This window comes from Cimex lectularius, unplaced genomic scaffold (assembly GCF_000648675.2).
Source record: "Cimex lectularius strain Harlan isolate CLEC.00 unplaced genomic scaffold, Clec_2.1 scaffold408, whole genome shotgun sequence".
Classification (NCBI taxonomy): domain Eukaryota; kingdom Metazoa; phylum Arthropoda; class Insecta; order Hemiptera; family Cimicidae; genus Cimex; species Cimex lectularius.
This window is the reverse complement of record NW_019393055.1, coordinates 1-17,599: the sequence shown is the minus strand read 5'-3', so window position 1 is coordinate 17,599 and position 17,599 is coordinate 1. Positions and strand designations below refer to the sequence as shown.

General features: G+C 34.2%; 1 non-coding gene across 1 annotated transcript; it reads right to left on the bottom strand.

The window, feature by feature from the left end:
• Positions 1 to 15,308: 15,308 nt before the first annotated feature.
• On the bottom strand, positions 15,309 to 15,381 carry Trnad-guc. Its single transcript has one exon. It is a non-coding gene; the product is annotated as a tRNA-Asp (tRNA).
• Between the last annotated feature and the right edge of the window lie 2,218 nt (positions 15,382 to 17,599).

The window sequence follows — 17,599 nt, the reverse complement described above, 5'->3', positions numbered from 1 at the left end:
ATATTTCATTTTAAAAGTTGTTAATATTTTAATTGTATTTTCTAATTTGGAGGTCACAATTTTAATAATAATAATAATAAAATAATAATAATACCTACTGCCACAATTATCGAAGATCTGGCCTTGTTGAACAAAAGAGAAACACCTTCTCTGGTGATCAAGGCCGAATTCTTGCGAATTTTAAATAACTATCCCAATTATAAAGTTTTTTATACCGATGGGTCTAAAAATGAAATTGGTGTAGNAAAAGAAAAATTAAAGCTTGGATGGCAATAGGATAAATAAGATTTCGAGTGAATGTTTGGAGTCAGAGCTTTATAGCACTCAGAAGAGATATAGCTAACCTAAGATAGAAGGTTTGGATGTTAGGGCGTGAAATGACCTTAGCCGTTAAAACGCCCTTAAAAATTAATAATAATAATAATAATAATAATAATAATAATAAGATGTTAGGGCGTGAAATGACCTTAGCCGTTAAAACGCCCTTAAAAATTAATAATAATAATAATAATAATAATCCTTCATCTTCTGAAAGGATTCTCAATTTCAATTCCTTCATTCCTTTAAGTTAAAAATTAATGTGGTTTATAATTGAATTGTCAGAGTATTCAACCTGAGCTCTCCTCAGTTCTACCCTGATTGTAAAAAGACTGTGATCAATATTCTAGTCAACAAAGAATATCCTGTATCTCTAGTCAAACAATTATTAAATGATAGAATTCTAATGTTTAACTGCAATACAAATGTACCTGATAGGAGTAGTGACCGTATCTCAAGTATATATAGAACAATTACTTCTGTTAAGGAAATTTCTAATTGTTAAATTTGGTTAAGAATAACGTCTAATTTGAATTTTAAATTTGCATTTAGTTACAAGAACAATCTCAGAAACCATGTTTTTTCGAAATTGAAGTCTATTGAAGTCTACTAACGTCAATTGCCTTGCAAGGACTGTGAAAGGGTTTATTATGGACAAACCGAACAGTTACTCAAGTGGACAACATGAATTTGATCGTAGGGACAAAGACAAACAGGGAACTCTTTCCCAGCATTGTCATAAACTTAAACATAAATTTGATTTTGAGAAAGTAGAGATTGTTGACAAGGAGCGTAACCTAGGAGGAGGTTATTTAAAGAAATTCTCCACATAAAAGCTGTCAATAAAGCAAGTAATTTGAGAACAGATATCTCTAATTTGAGTATTATTTATACTTCTATTCTTAACAGTCATTGTTGGTTCTTTTGTTGTATGGTCATTTATTCATTTGTATATTTATAAATTTGTTAGACTTTTAGGGTCTTTTTTAGGAAAAAGCTAAAATACAATTTTAACAATTACAATAATAATTGTAATTTTTTTTAGTATTATTATTATTTTAATAAAAGGAAAATTTTAAAAATAAAAGTCAATGTAAGAAAAACAGAATTTATTCAATCCAATTATTTCTTTTCTAAAATTATATTTACACTCTTCTTTCTTTTAAATTGAATCTTCAAACTTAAATTTTTACAAAAAAATAAAATCAATTCTTCTTGAAACAATATAAAATAAACTTAAAATATAATTAAGAAGTATTTTTTTACCTATTGTTAAAAATAAATGAATTCATAATATTTATGTATGCGCATTCCCCAAGGAATAAAATTAAGGAAATATGGTATAGGAAAAACTCACCCGATGAATGCCTTTTTCCTGATGTTTTCTCATAAGATGATTTTTCACATGCCAAGTTGAAGCAGCTAGGTTCGAGGTGGTTTGTTCGCAGTCTCCCAATGGAATGCCCCCTGTCCACCGCCTTTTAGCCTTTCTGCACTTTTGTCTACCACGAGTTCCAAAGTCCATCGCCTCCTTCACGTTCATTTCAATTTGTTTGTCACAAATTGGTAGTTGTTAGTGAAATTGTTAGCGCTGATGAACTGAAACCAAAATAATCACTTTAGGATAAATTTGTAAGCCATTGGCATCATTGTTGTGTGGGAATGATAACATGTTATCTCTCCTGGTGTTCTTGGTTGAATTATCCGGCCCCTTCTACTCGGACCACATGTCCGAATGGACTTTCAAGTTTTTTAAATAATTTTTTTTCAAGTAAGTTGTTGATTTATCCTTATAATTAGTAATTATAAGGATAATAATAATTATAACATTGATTGTACTGAAATAGTATCCTGAGGACGGCATTAAATAGCCGAAAGTTCGACGGAAAAAAAATAAGTGGTTTTTTTGTCACCTACAAGGCTTCATTCCCGATACCTTTATTCAATAGTCTCAATACAGGTACACAAAAAAATTGGTACCATATACAAATAAGATCTGTTTCCTTTAAGAATCGGTTCGACGGAACCAGGTACTCGTTACTGTGCTCAAGTATCGAAATAACGATTATTTGGATATCTTGAGATGCGGTCTGGTGTGGAGGATTCGTGCCAACGTTTCTATCTTTCAATTAATTAAGGTTTTTAGTTGAGATAAAAAAGTCAATGGCACGAGAGGGATTCGAACCCACGATCTTCGGCTTGATAGCCGCTGCTCTACCACTTGAGCTATCGTGACCTCGATCCACTCGGGCACCAATTTCCCATCTCAACCGCACCTTTTGAATTTTCCCTCCTTTTTGCCATTTTTGAATCCCGCTCGTGCCATTGACTTTTTTTATCTCAACTAAAAACCTTAATTAATTGTAATATATTAATTGGTCAAGCGGACCACGAAATTAGTGAATTTAAGTTTCGATCTTTACTGAGCTCTGAAGATGATCTCAATAAAGATCGAAACGTGTCACGATAAAGAAAACGTTTTTATAATCCTACGTCATACAAGACCGCATCTCACGATCTTCAAATAATCATTAATTTACCGTCACTAAACACCACACATTTCTACCGAAATAACTTTACCTAAGGACAACCGGAAAAAGCGGACAAATCTAGCCTATAATTTTTATAGAAATGATAAATGATGGAGTGAGTGTGGTGTTCAATACTTTTTNTAGAAGTCCTTCAACCTGATGATGAGCTAAAAGGCTCGAAATCCGGATCGTTGCAAAACAACTTACCGTGAGTAGGAACTATCCTTTTAAAAAGTATAATTTTTATTGGCTTAAAAAAACTATTACCTTTCCAAGATAATTTGGCCAAAAATTTTTAAAATTGGTGGAGTAGAAGATTAGTTAAAAAATTACTGAATTAAGAATCCCTAAACCAGGTGCGAGAGCCTCTTCCCAAAAACGCTGACCATTAGCTCTATCTTGAATTGTCTTTCGGAAAGGTTAATAGCAGAATCGATAGGAAATGCGAAATAATCATGAAACGTCCCTTTTGGCCAACTACTTCAGAAAAACAGCCGCTCTGGAAAGTAGGGTTTTTTGACACAAAAACGACAAAATCGGTCAACCCGTTAAATTTTTTGTGCGATAATATAAAAACATTTCTATGATAGCTTTTTCGAAAATAACAATCGAATTTGTAGAACAAAGTAGAAAAATTTGTTCAAATGATTTCTTGAGGTAGACGTTTTTCAAAAAAAAAACGTTTCATAATAGCTCGTGAATTTGAATATACGTTCCTAAAGGTAGATTGGGGATGAGGCCATGAAGACAGAAACAACATTTATTTTCTTGTCGAGCTTTCGGCAGAATATATCGCCTTCATCAGGACTTCGAAAAAAATCGTTATACTATATGAACAGGTACATGTGTGTAGATAACGGATAGCCGGTAGAGCCCTGTAGAGCTATCCGTTATCTACACACATGTACCTGTTCATATAATATAACGATTTTTTTCGAAGTCCTGATGAAGGCGATATATTCTGCCGAAAGCTTGACAAGAAAATAAATGTTGTTTCTGTCTTCATGGCCTCATCCCCAATCTACCTTTAAGAACTCGTGAATTTGAATTTAATAATAAAGAAATATTTGTGCCAAATTTAATTGAAAATGGTTCAGCCTTGGAAACACCACCAGCAACAGTTTGCCCGGGACTCTTTCCAAGAATATATTACCATGTTATATTTATAATGTTTAATAGCCGGTTAATACGACTTTCACGAAGATCCCCGGAGAGGTGATGCTTCTGTAACAGTGGAGAATCATAAGACAATTCCGTTCACTTTCTAAATCTATTTTCGCCCAACGGATCGAATTTACAGAAAAATACGTCACGGGTGAAATTGCGAAACGGACGGCAATCACGGATCAAATCCATTTCCACGAGAACGTCTATAACTTCGAGGAAGTGGCGAAACTCTACTCATACAGCATCAATCCGGGTGAAAAACAACGGTGATAAAATTTCAATCGAGGCATGAAAAATTCGATTTGAAATAATCAGTTTACAAACATGATTTGCCATACGCAATCTAGGATATTTTCTCGTACATATTTCTGATTGTATTTATACGCCTTAATTGCATATTTTACAAATAGCGAGCATAAAGTCAAATGAGTCTGATTCTTACCATTTCCTTACCATTCTTACCAATGAAGTAGTGGGCATTCTTTCAGAATTCATTGAAACTTTTTTTTTCCCATCCACCTCCCCGCCGTACCTAAGGGAGACCCCATACCGGCGGACCATGGCCACTAAACTAATTCAAATGGGATGCAAGTTTAGAGGAACTTATTGTGCTTAACGTCTTCCTTCGACCTTGCCCTGAAAGGGAAGACCCAAGGAAGAAGGGAAATTTTTTTTTTATTATTATTAATTTATCTACTCTAATAGGTCTCCCCCTTGCTGGTTAATCCTTTTGAACACACTTTCTAATAAATACAATATTTTAATAAATAAATAACAATTATGGGTACAAGGAGTAACCAGCCCGGAATTAAAAGTTCAGGGATACGCTAAGATTAACAAGGAACAACATAGGAAGAAAAAGAAGAAAAGAAAGAAAGAACAAACTAATCAGGTACTTTGTCCACTATAGCTCGGCTAACAGGCTTGAGGACCTCAAACGTCCTCTTTTCTTTAATCAGAATATATCTTTAATCTTTCATTGAAACTTATAATAAAAATGAAGAATTTATTGTACAAAGCCGAATAATGTCGAGATAAATGAGGACGAATCGGTTTGTGTTTTAGCAGGAGAAAAAGCTGGTTTATTTTTCAAATTTTCTTTACTGGACTGGCTAGTTTTGGCAGTACATTAGTGATTCGTCTTCTCACGAAAATTTACAATCGGTTCACAAACACTGACTGTACAAAAATCTGGTTGGTGCTACCTGAAAGAACGTTAAATGTGCTATAAGAAAATCTTTTTTAGATTGCAGAATTATTGAAAAACCTCTGCACGAAAAATTAAGAAAAAAGTTGAAATTTAGAATTTTTTGAAAATGTTTAATTATAACTCAACGAATCTACAGCTGTGATGGAGCTAGGACTGATTTATACTAAAGTTAAAAAAAAATCATAAGAATAGGCTTGAAATTATATTTTTAAGGTTATTGTTGATCTTAGAGCAATATTCACGTGTGTATTTATCAGAGGAATTTATTTATTATTATATTAATTATTTAAACGTTAACCCTCGTCTGTCCGAGTATATAAACTTCCTATAAACCCCGTCCAAATCTCAACGGTAAAGAAGTAATTTCAGGTTTTGGGTTTTTTTTAATTTTTCGACTTAGGTCCACTAAATTGCTTATAAACTTCAGAATTCCAGTCGAAAAATCTGGTTGGTGCTACCTGAAAGAACGTTAAATGTGCTATAAGGAAACCTATTTACATTGCAGAATTATTGAAAAAAAATTCTGCACAAAAAATTCATAAAAAGTTGAAATTTGGAATTTTTTGAAAATTTTGGATTAGTAACTGTTAATAATTAGAAACACCTGGATGAGGAAGATGAGATGAGGAAAAAATCAACCCTCTGCTGGTGGTCATTTCGTTCCAAATTCCTCGCATCGGGTATCCCAAGCTCTCTTGTGAAACAACATAAAGCACGTGTTGTAATCACGATTAACAGAATGCAAAATTTCGACATCTACATCAATTCGCCGATTGTCTTCTCTAGTTCTTCGAGTGAAAGAACCAGTTTTTTCTCAGCTTCTGATGAAGTGTTGGAGGGTGCGATCTTCTGAAACGTCTCGTTATGGAAAACGAGCTTGGTATTCGCTCATTTAAATCACCAACCTGAGGAAGTTGTCAGCTGATAACATAAAGCAAACTGATTGAATCGAACAAAAACTGACACCAAACTCAAGGGCCACACGGATTTCCTTGAAAAATCGAACGTGCCCCCTTTTTCAACAAAACGCAACATTTTTTTGCCTTCCAGAAGCGCAATTCTTAAAACTGGGTATACAGCTGGACTCAACACATAATAATGACGCATCTACACAGAAAACAGACAATTTGAGCCCTGAAGATGATCTCAATAAAGATCGAAACGTTGGCACGATAAAGAAAATGTTTTTCTAAAACCTACGTCACGCCAGACCGCATCTCACGACCGCCAAATAATCATTAAATTAAATTGGACACCACACATTTCTACCCAAATCACTTTACCTAAGGGCAACCGGGCAAAACGGTGCGGGAAAATCTAACCTATAATTTTTATTGGTTTAAAAAAACTATTACCTTTCCAAAAAATAATCATTAGCTAACGGTTACTAAACACAACATACATACACACAACTATTACCAACCATGATTGGGTTGATTGGACACTCAATTGGCCATTGGCCTCTCACACTATTCACGCCAATAAATACATTCACTCTCAACACAGATACACAAAACAATTGGTACTATATCCAATAAAACAACCCTGTTTCCTTCAAAAATACCAACAAAGGAGCTAAGTAGTCGTTGTTGTGCATAAGAGCCGAATTAACTTTTAGCTTTAAAAAAAAAAAACCAAAATATTTCTATTAGAAATTTTTATGTACACAATAATTTTTTTTTTTTTGGCGTTATGAACTATGCATATTAGCCATGTGACAATTCATATATGTTTGTTCAAATTTTGGGGGGGGGGTCATTGTGAAAAAAGGGCCAGAGGCGACGGTGGGAATCGAACCCACGACCGCGGCGTGAGAGTCTTTCATGCTAACCACTCGGCTACCGCGGGATGTAGGTTTCAAATTCTCGTTGTCCAAAACGGTATTTGTACACTTTTGTAGACTGAGAAAACATCATGAAACACCTCGGCTTTTCCTTTCTGGCGTTGAAAAAAGGAAGTCGACGTTGTCAAATATTTGGGAGTTTCTTTCGACAAAGCCCTTCGATGGAAACCTCAAATAGCCCAATTGTCTAATTCAGGAAGGAAAATACTAGGCCTGATGAGATTCCTCGCTAATTACAATTGGGGGGCGAATAGAGACATTCTTTTAAGAATATTCAGCATGTACTTAGGAGCAAAGTTTCGATATGGAGCAGCAGGTTCAGCGCGAATATCAACTTTAAAACCTCTAGATAGAATTTATTATCAAGGTATCAGGATTGGAGCAGGGGCGTTTAGAACAAGCCGTTTATATAGTCTCTGCAATGATGCCGGTGTCCTTCCTCCAGAACTTTTCAGGGATTCTTAGGTTTGTTGCTAGACTTTGGTCTAAGCCTTTCCATCTTCTATTTCCTTCAGTTTTCCGTAACCCTCACCAAGATATGTACTCGTTCCTAAGAACTAGGACGAGACCTCTCGGTACTGAAATGTTGAGATTAGGTGGGAATACCTTGCCGGCGGTTGAGGGTTTTAAATTCCTAGATATCCCACCGTGGGCATTACCTATTGCCACAATTATCTTAGATCTGGCCTTGTTGAACAAAAGAGAAACACCTTCTCTGATGATCAAGGCAGAATTCTTGCGAATTTTAAATAACTATCCCAATTATAAAGTTTTTTATACCGATGGGTCTAAAAATGAAATTGGTGTAGAGTGTGGAATATTTGCTGATGAGTATAACTTCAGCTGGTCTCTATCGAATGAGGCTAGCGTATACACAGCTGAACTTCATGCAATCAGAAGATCATTGAGCATTATAAAGGAATCGCCAGGAATTTGTAATTCCATTATTTGCCCTGATTCGAAAAGTAGTCGCGAAGCAATCAAAAATAATTTCTCGGTTGACCCTTACATCTTAGAAATTCACAAATATCTCTATGAAATCAGAATACTCAACAAACATGTGATATCTGTTTGGGTTCCTAGTCATGTCGGCATTTCTGGAAATGAAAAAGCTGATCAACAGGCAAGAAACGCTGCAAACCATCCACAAAGAACAGATCAATTTTCTCTCCGTCCAGATGATGTCGTTTATGTTAAAAATATTATCAAACGAACGTGGGCAGCAAGATGGAATGTCTGTAGAGATAGTATGAAAGAAATTAAGCCAGTTGTACATAAATGGCCAACTGAGGAACTTGAGAGAAAAGAACTTGTTATTCTCTCTAGATTGCGAATAGGTCATATCAGGCTAATCCATAATAGGCTTTTAATAGGCAACAACCTTTAAAAAAAACACCTTCTATAAATTTATTATATTTCTATTTATTAATTAATTGCGTGAAAACGGCGATTCATTATGCTAAACCAGCACGACCGATCCGTCAAGTTGGTTTTAATCTTTTGGAGCGCCTTAAAAAAATATTTACTTTGGTATTTTCTGTAAATGTAATAAGTAATTAATTAGTTTTGTTAGCTTGGAAAAGCTTTTTTGTACTCGCTTTTTTTTGTCTTAAGCACTTAAACATATTCATGTTAAAACTGGTCCTCCCACATGAATAACATCGAATAACATTGAAGATATGTTTGTTGATCGACCTGCAAATGCGGTCTGGTGTGACGTAGGTTTTAGAAAAACATTTTCTTTAACCTGCCAACGTTTCAATCTTTATTGAGGTCATCTTCAGGGCTCAAAGTGGTTGTTTGCTTTGTAGATGTGTCATTCTTGTGTGTGGGGCACTCTCAACACGACATAAAAATCTCCACGGAAAACTAACACTTTTATTCCCTGAAGATGATTTCAATAAAGATCGAAACGTTGGCTGGATAAAGAAAATGTTTTTCTAAAACCTACGTCACACCAGACCGCATTTCACGATCTCCAAATAATCTGTAATAAATGTTTTGTGCATCTCTGTTAATGTCCACCAGTTCTAGAAAGTTTTTGTATTTGTTTTTTTCCTTGTTTAGTCGAAATCAAAATGGTGTGTTGCTAATGCTGAGGGATTGGTTTTTGGTGTTTTGCAGTCATAAATGTGTTGTTTTTTCCGTTTTTCTGGATATTGCTATGTAATTGCAACGTATGTTGCTGGACATCCAATTAGTTTTATATTAAATTACATCGGATTTGCAGGCTGAAAAAAGTGTATACTTTTTATGTTTTTTTTTAAAGCTATTTTAATGTGTTCTGAGGAGAGAAGTACACAATAATAGTATCAATAAAAAAAATGTGTTAAAAAAATTAAAACAAAAACTTCAAAATTATTATTTATATTTCTTTTACGTTTATTAATTATGAGGGGGTAAACTTGCGTAAAAACGGCGTTTCGTTATGCTAAACCTGCACGACCGATCCGTCACGTTGGTTTTAATCTTTTCGAGCGCCTTAGTAAAAAAAAACTTCTTTGGTCTTTTTTTTAAAGAATTTTCATTTTTTGTCATCTTCAGCTTTCACTTTTATTTTTCTTTCTAATTCTTCAAACTTAATCAGTTTTCTAATTTAATGTGTGTTGATTAGTGACCGTTAGTCGATGATTATTCGGAAATCGTGAGACGCGGTCTGGTGTGATGTAGGTTTCAGAAAAACATTTTCTTTATCGTGCCAACGTTTCGAGCTTTACTGAGATCATCTTCAGAGCCTGGGATTTACAAACATTGTTTAAATTTAACAAATACATATAGGATGTGGAAAAAAGTGAATTTATACAATGCAAAAAATATTTTTTATATTCAATCAAAATCTTTCAACTCTCCCAAAGTGTTTGTTTTCTGGTACAAAACTGTTTTGTGGTACCCTAAACCCCGCGTCTGATGCAGCACCTGCCGTCCATGGCCAGCTCACAAGCCAACAACTCCCTTAACACATTTCGAGGGACTGGGTAGTCTGTGCATCTCTCATGCTATACGCTTCCTTCATCCTATCTTCCAAATGAAGATGATGACGTGGAGGATGCCCAAGATCATGCGGGCCAGGATACATGAATACAACTTGTACTTTAGAGAGTGTGTCACATTTTCAAGGCTAACCATCCCAAACTCATGGATGGACAACTACAGGATAGGCCATGTCAATGAACAACGTAAACTGAGAAAAAACAAGCAGAACCAGACATGCCAACCAATGCCACTACTCCAAACAACTGCACCGAGTACAAGGTATACCTGAAAGGGAAGAATGGGCAAAAGGAACTACCTCATTTTTGACTGTTTCTCTAGACTTTAAAAAGCTATGAAACAACTGGTCACTAACAAATGTCAACTGTCAAAACTGTTGAACTGGCCCTGAAGATGACCCGAATAACGCTTGAAACATGAGCAAAAAAATGAATATTCTTGACCGCTCCTCACGAATTCAACAATTCAACAAATTATTAGTCTACTGGTGAATTATGAGGAGTATATAAATGACACTAATTATTGATGTACTCTTACAGTGTTTCGGCCAATGTTGTGTAAGAAAAAAAAACATTAAAAAAAATGAAACGTTAAAATAACATAAATTTAAGAAAATTCTAAATTAAAATAAATGAAGGGAGAAATTCATAGGGGACTTACCACCTTCCTTCAGATGCCGGCTGCAAGAAGTGTAGGGAGCTCGGGCCCGATTCCTCTGACTTCGTCACAGAATATCTGATGAATTCAAGTGGAAGAGATCGATGCAGCAGCACAGAGGGTTTTTTTGTGGTCGCGTGATTAAAGACTTTTTATTAATACGGGAGAAAAAAGCATGAGAAAAGAGAGATGTGAGGACCTTTCTATCATAGGAGTAGAACAGGACTGGGTTTGCAAGGAGCATGGGAGTAGGGTTAGGGATTACAATAATCCAAAACAAAGTATATTTAAAAATGAGATGGCTGGCGCCAACTTTTTTATTTTAGAGAAACGCCCCGACTTGTTTATTATTTATTATTCTATACCAGAAAGCCCGGTCCATAAGATAGGCCGCCCCACTCCTGGTGTGACACGCCAGTCGCTTTCATGACTGAGCCTGGTTCATTTCAGCACACGCCACTTCATTTTTTTTGCACCTGCAAACACCTTTGTACAAACCGCCTTCTGTAGAATTTATTTTTACATTCCAATCTAACTGTTTTATTTATGATTTTTTTCTTCGCCTCCCGATTAAATTCGTGTAGTCCTCCGATGGTTAAAACCGTACACAAAATGTGATGTAGACTTGTTCAATACCATGTGAAAGGGTCAATTCAAATATTTGATGCTGTTTTGAACAGCACCTCACTCGAGCACTTATTGCTAGTTTTCCCGTTCTAGAACATCAATTAAAGAATGTAATTACAATAATAAAACCAATTTTCTTTCAAAACATGAAGACGCATGTTACATAAATAAGTAAAATAAATTGAAAAAAAAAAGTAACAAATAATAATGTTTTATTATTATAAAGGATATTTATAAATTTAACATTTTAACACTAGTGGCTCATGACATACATTAATAAATGAGGCATGAACAAGAAATATTTGAAATAATTTTTTAAATAACTTTTTGAGAAAGTTAAAGACCAATTTTTTTCTCAATACAAAATTTATCCAAAAAAAACTTGGACACGTCGACAAAATTAAAACTGCGTTGTTTTTTGTTAAAAAAAAGAAATACGAATGATTAATTTAAATAGAACATCCACAATAATAAAATTAGTAAATGATGATGAAAAATGGATACAAGGAAAATAACTTTCTCACAAGCATTATATAAAAATTGAGTAATCAAAGCAATTGAATTTAAAGTTAGTTATTGTAACCTTACTATTTTTACCGTAGACAGTGTATTGTAATATTTTGTGTTATTTAATCTGAAAACTGCTAGTCACATTTTACAATTATACATAAGTTAAAAACAAATAAAACAAATGCGTGTTTTATTGGGTATATTTAACAATAAATTGTTCCGAATAAACATTTATCCTTTCATAGAATTAAAAAATTTAAATAAAAATGTTAAAAATACAGACATCATGAGCTGAAAAGGAATGAAAAAAAAAATTTTTAGATACAAACAGGAAAACCACATTTACAAACCAAATCATAACGCATACAAAAAAAAAAAAAATTACACAATTTACAAATACAAGTCTACGGTTTATTCCTTCACCACATACATACGGTCCCTTGAAATTTTAAAATCCAAACGATTATACTATGTATATGGCTTTCGAAAGAAACAATATACAAACAAATTGAAATCCTACATGCTAGAGTACATCAATCTAATAATAAATTTATCACTAAACTGGCACATACCAACTTTTTTTTATTTAATTTTTAATTTTTTTTTTAATTTTTAAATTATATGTATCGCTATATATGAATTTGATTTATAACTATTTACAAAAAACAGCCTTGGAGTTTACAAAGAGAAGATTTGAGACAATACCGAAGCCAAGGCAACTTTCTCACTGACTAGCCTACCCGTGGATCGATTTACATATAATTTTTTTTATAGATCCGGGTCCTAGATACATATAAATGAATGGTTACAATCACAATGCATTTATATTATGTGACTTTATAAACACTAAATATGTGGTAGAAAGAACACCACCTCTCTTTGTCTCCCTTTAAAAAGGTGGAGTCAGCCAAATCTAAATACTAGTCTTTTTTTTATATTTTTTAATATATTTTGTTAGCTTGTAAAAGCATGACCAAACCAAAGTGGATACACGATGGAGATGGTTTTAGTAAAACTGGCCCAGTTCAATACTGGCTTATTTATTGAAAAGAGCACAAAGCTCAAAAAACAAAAAAACAAAAAAAAAAGAAAAAATTAAGCGTAAGAATTATACAGGCCAAAAGACATGTATATTTGGGCAGTTTCACACAGGCCTAAATACTATTAGCACAACCGGCCTTTTTTTTTTCCAATATTAAATTTTAAAAATTATCTTTTTTAGAATAAAAACTAACGGTTGCACAACCATCTTCATACAAATTAATTTACAAAAATTTCCCTCCCGTTTTTGTGTGTTTTGTTAAAAAATCAGTTCTCGTTCAAACTCAAAAATCAATTAGAAAGAGTTTCAGGCAAAACCAGTGTCGGTAGTTTAAAGCTTGGCTTACGGATTACAAAAAATGGTACGTAATTTTTTTTTTTACATGTTGTACGCAACATAGATGGGATCGAGTTGGTCGGCGAGAAAGCCGTCTCTCAGGTGCATTCGCTGTTTCTCTCCTCTCGAATTTATCGGGACTACACCGGGATCGACGACGACGGCAACGCCGACGATGAGATGATGCTCTTCCAGCACGGCCGTTGTAACGAGCGGGACCAAGTCCAACGCCTCGCTCTCGTTACCGTCCAATTCGACGACGACGACAAGAAGGTTCGTCCAAGTGAACACAGCGCTAAAACACCATAAAATATTTTTAATATGCTGAAAAAGGAAGACAATTTTTGTACATTCAAATTGGAAAGGTTTTTTTCTTTTGAAAAACATATAAAAATCCTTTATCCTTGTTAAAATAAGGCTATAAAGGGGGCGTTGCTGGCAGAAATGGTTAAAGTGCTCATCACTGAAAGCTAAAGGTCTCAGGTTTGAATCCAGCAGCCTGCATTTGAACCCAATGTACTGGGTTTTTTCAAAAATACCACAAAAAATAAAAAAAATAAGGCTTTAAAACTTTTGGGTCTTAGGTTGGCTAAAATTAATAATGTCCTTGAATCTTATTAAACTTTTATTCCCCATAAAAGTTTACAACCTTAATAAACAGTAATATTAGGAGCTGATGAAACAACATATATGACCAGGCTACTTTTTAGGAAATTTTAGGTATTTTGATCTTTTCTTGTTTCCTGAACAACAAATGTACTAATTTCTCAATGGTCCGTGAGACCGCTATGGCTTCACGGATGAGTTTTTTAACCTTTGTTCTACAACGTATGGGTCAAAATGACCCAAAAATTTCAAAAATGCACATGTGTCAGAGGGTAGTGTTGGAAGGGCTTGAGGCTTTGAGGAGCTTTCCTTCTAGTTTTCCTGCAGATGTGGACGCCACTGGAACCCTTTTCACAGGTAAGTGACATTGTAATATTCGAATACAGTAAGAAAAATCATGGCATGGGTCAATATGACCCCACGTTGTACGACATGTTCTTTTAGTTTTAGTTCAGATTTAATTTCTTTTCTATAAATTTAATTAGTTTTCTCGACGCTTTTCTTTGTAAACTTTCTGGATTGTTTCAGCCATGGCAAATAGTTCACATTTTGAAGAACAGAACGATCAGTGATAATGAAAACGAGGAATACTTTTCTGAAGAAGTATCTCACAGTGAAGGTGAAAATGATTTATTACCAAACGACAATGATAAACTTGACACTTTCGACATTCTTCCTGAAGACGATGCGCTCAGAGGACCACTTTAGCTCAGAAAATTGTTCAAATTTAGGTTCCAGAGAACAAAGCAGAAACTTTGTGTTGGGCAAAGATGGCAAAACTATCTGGACCGATGTCGATCTTTTACCGTCCAGAAAGGTCAGAGTACATGATTCAAAGATTCAAAGAACATGATTACCCATTTGCCTGGTGCCAAAGGAAATTCTCGGAACCTTGAAGATGAGGACCCATTGTATTCCTTATTTATCAACCAAGCCATGATTGGAATGAAGATTGATTAAAAAAAAAAAAAAAAATACTGTTTGACCAGCGCTATATTGGACCCACAGATGGTATTGAAGTGAAAACTTTGCTGGGCCTTTTATTTTTCAGCGGCATGATGGATTTGAACCTGAATGTCTCAGACATATTTTGTCGTCTATTTAGACCAGTGGATTGTAAACCTTTTTGACCCATGGACCCTTTTTATAGTCAAAACTTGAAAACGGACCCCCCCCCACAAGTGAAAAAGCTACATAAATGCAGTATAAAAATCACAAATTTTAAAAAAAATTTGCTGAAGAAGTATTTATTGAAATTATAACTTTTGTTTAAAATAAAATTTAAAAAAATTAATGACTTGATGAATGTGATGAGATGTTATGAGTGTATTTATGTCCGGCTCAATGTTTGTAAGAAGTAACCGCAAATCCCCAAGAGCACTAATTTCTAGATTCACTAATTTCGTCGTCCGCTTGGCCAATTAATATATTACAATTAATCAAGGTTTTTAGTTGAGATAAAAAAGTCAATGGCACAAGCGGGATTCGAACCCACGATCTTCGGCTTGACACGCCACTGCTCTACCACTTGAGCTATCGTGACCTCGATCCACTCGGACACCAACTTCCCATCTCAACCCCACATTTGGAATTTTCCCTCCTTTTTGCCATTTAAAATATTTTTAATATGCTGAAAAAAGAAGAGAATTTTTGTACATTCAAATTGGAAAGGTTTTTTCTTTTGAAAAACATGTAAAAATCCTTTATCCTTGCTAAAATAACATAAAGGGGACATTGCTGGCAGAAATGGTTAAAGTGCTCATCACTGAAAGCTAAAGGTCTCAGGTTTGAATCCAGCGGCCTGCATTTGAACCAATGTACTGGTTTTTTTTTTTCAAAAACACCGCAAAAAATAAAAAAATAAGGCTTTACAACTTTTGGATGTTAGGTTGGCTAAAATTAATAACGTCCTTGAATCTGATTAGACTTTTATTCTCCGTAAAAGTTTACAACCTTAATAAACAGTAATATTAGGATGGAGCTGATGAAACAACATATATACCCAGGCTAGTTTTTAGGAAATTTAGGTATTTAGATCTTGTCTTGTTTCCTGAACAACAAGTGTACCAATTTCTCAACGGTCCCTGAGACGTCCGTAGGAACCACTTTGGGAACCACTGATTTGATCATCGATTTTTCGAGCAGTGATGTCCAAAAACAGATTTAACTTCTTTCTTTGCTTTCTGTTTTTCGGAGTATGTAATTTTTGTCCCTTGTGATACTGTGTTCCATTTTTGTGAAGTTACCTTTTTCATTTTAATTTTATAAGAATTTAATTTGCACTTTACAAAGAAGTTTGACTGTAGTTTTCTAGATAATATAAAAAACTCGGAAGTTAATTTTTTGCAAAGAAAGATTTTGGGATTCGAGTTTTTCCTTGCCAAACTGTACTTTATTGTGATTACAATATGTTTTAAAGCATTCATTTTGAAAAAAAAAAAAAAAAAATTAAGGTTTTAAGTTGAGATAAAAAAGTCAATGGCACGAGCGGGATTCGAACCCACGACCTTCGACTAGATACGCTGCTGCTCTACCACTTGAGCTATCATGACCTCGATCCACTCGGACATCAACTTCCTATCTCAAACCCACCTTATGAGTTTTCCTTCCTTTTTGCCATTTTTCAAATGTCGTGTAATCTATTTGATTCTCGGCGAAATGGCCACGGAGAGCTTTAGTGAAGAATACTTCATTTAAATTAATTAAATTCACCAATTTCGTGGTCCGCTTGACCAATTAATATATTACAATTAATTAAGGTTTTTAGTTGAGTAGAGTTGGGTAGAGCAGAGGCGTATCAAGCCGAAGGTCGTGGGTTCGAATCCCGCTCGTGCCATTGACTTTTTTATCCCAACTAAAAACCTTAATTAATTGTAGTATATTAATTGGTCAAGCGGACCACAAAATTAGTGAATTTAATTTCCCAAAAATGTTGAAAAATATGACTCATTGCACTTAAAAACAAAGTTGGGTCAAAATCGCCCGACGCTGTAGTACANACTATTTTTCGTGGTCCGCTTGACTAATATCATTCAATTAATTATGGTTTTTGGTTAACCTTAAGTTTCATCTTTGATTGAGGGAATTGTTCTAAATATTTTAAATTTGGAACTTCACTACAGGTAATATCGAGATACAAATTATTAGTGATTTTATAACTATTCCTTTTTATTAGTGTCATTTTGGATTATAATGAATAACAACAAAGAGAAAGTGATTTAAGGAATCAGAGCAACTTGTGGAACAACAGATACTGAATTTACCAAGTCACAGTTTCATTTTAGTTTTATTTGTCATAAATGGTTTTAATCTTCTTTTCAGATAAGATCAGATATTTTTCCAGTGAGTAATTAGGTCTAAGTCACATAAACATCAGAAAAAAAGAAGTAATTTTGGATTTATTACAGTGATTTTCAAGTATGATGTAATTTTGGAATCATGAGTTCTGCAAATAGCCTATTTTATTTTATACGTGGGACGAGTAGACTTCCAAAGTACTAGGTAGAAAGAAATAAAACGTAACTTTTTCATCAAGTATTCAGAAAACTTTCAAGCTTAGTTTGAACCCTTGTTAGAATTTTTCAAGAATTAGATTAATTAATTAGAAATAGCTGCATAAAATTTATGAGACAAACTGAACAAAAGTCTCGGAATTTTAGACAGAAATCTGCTTTAACCGTCAAAACTCAACATAATTCAATTAATTAATCTTTATGCAAGGTATTGGTTGAGATAGAAAAGGCAGCGTCACGAGCGGGATT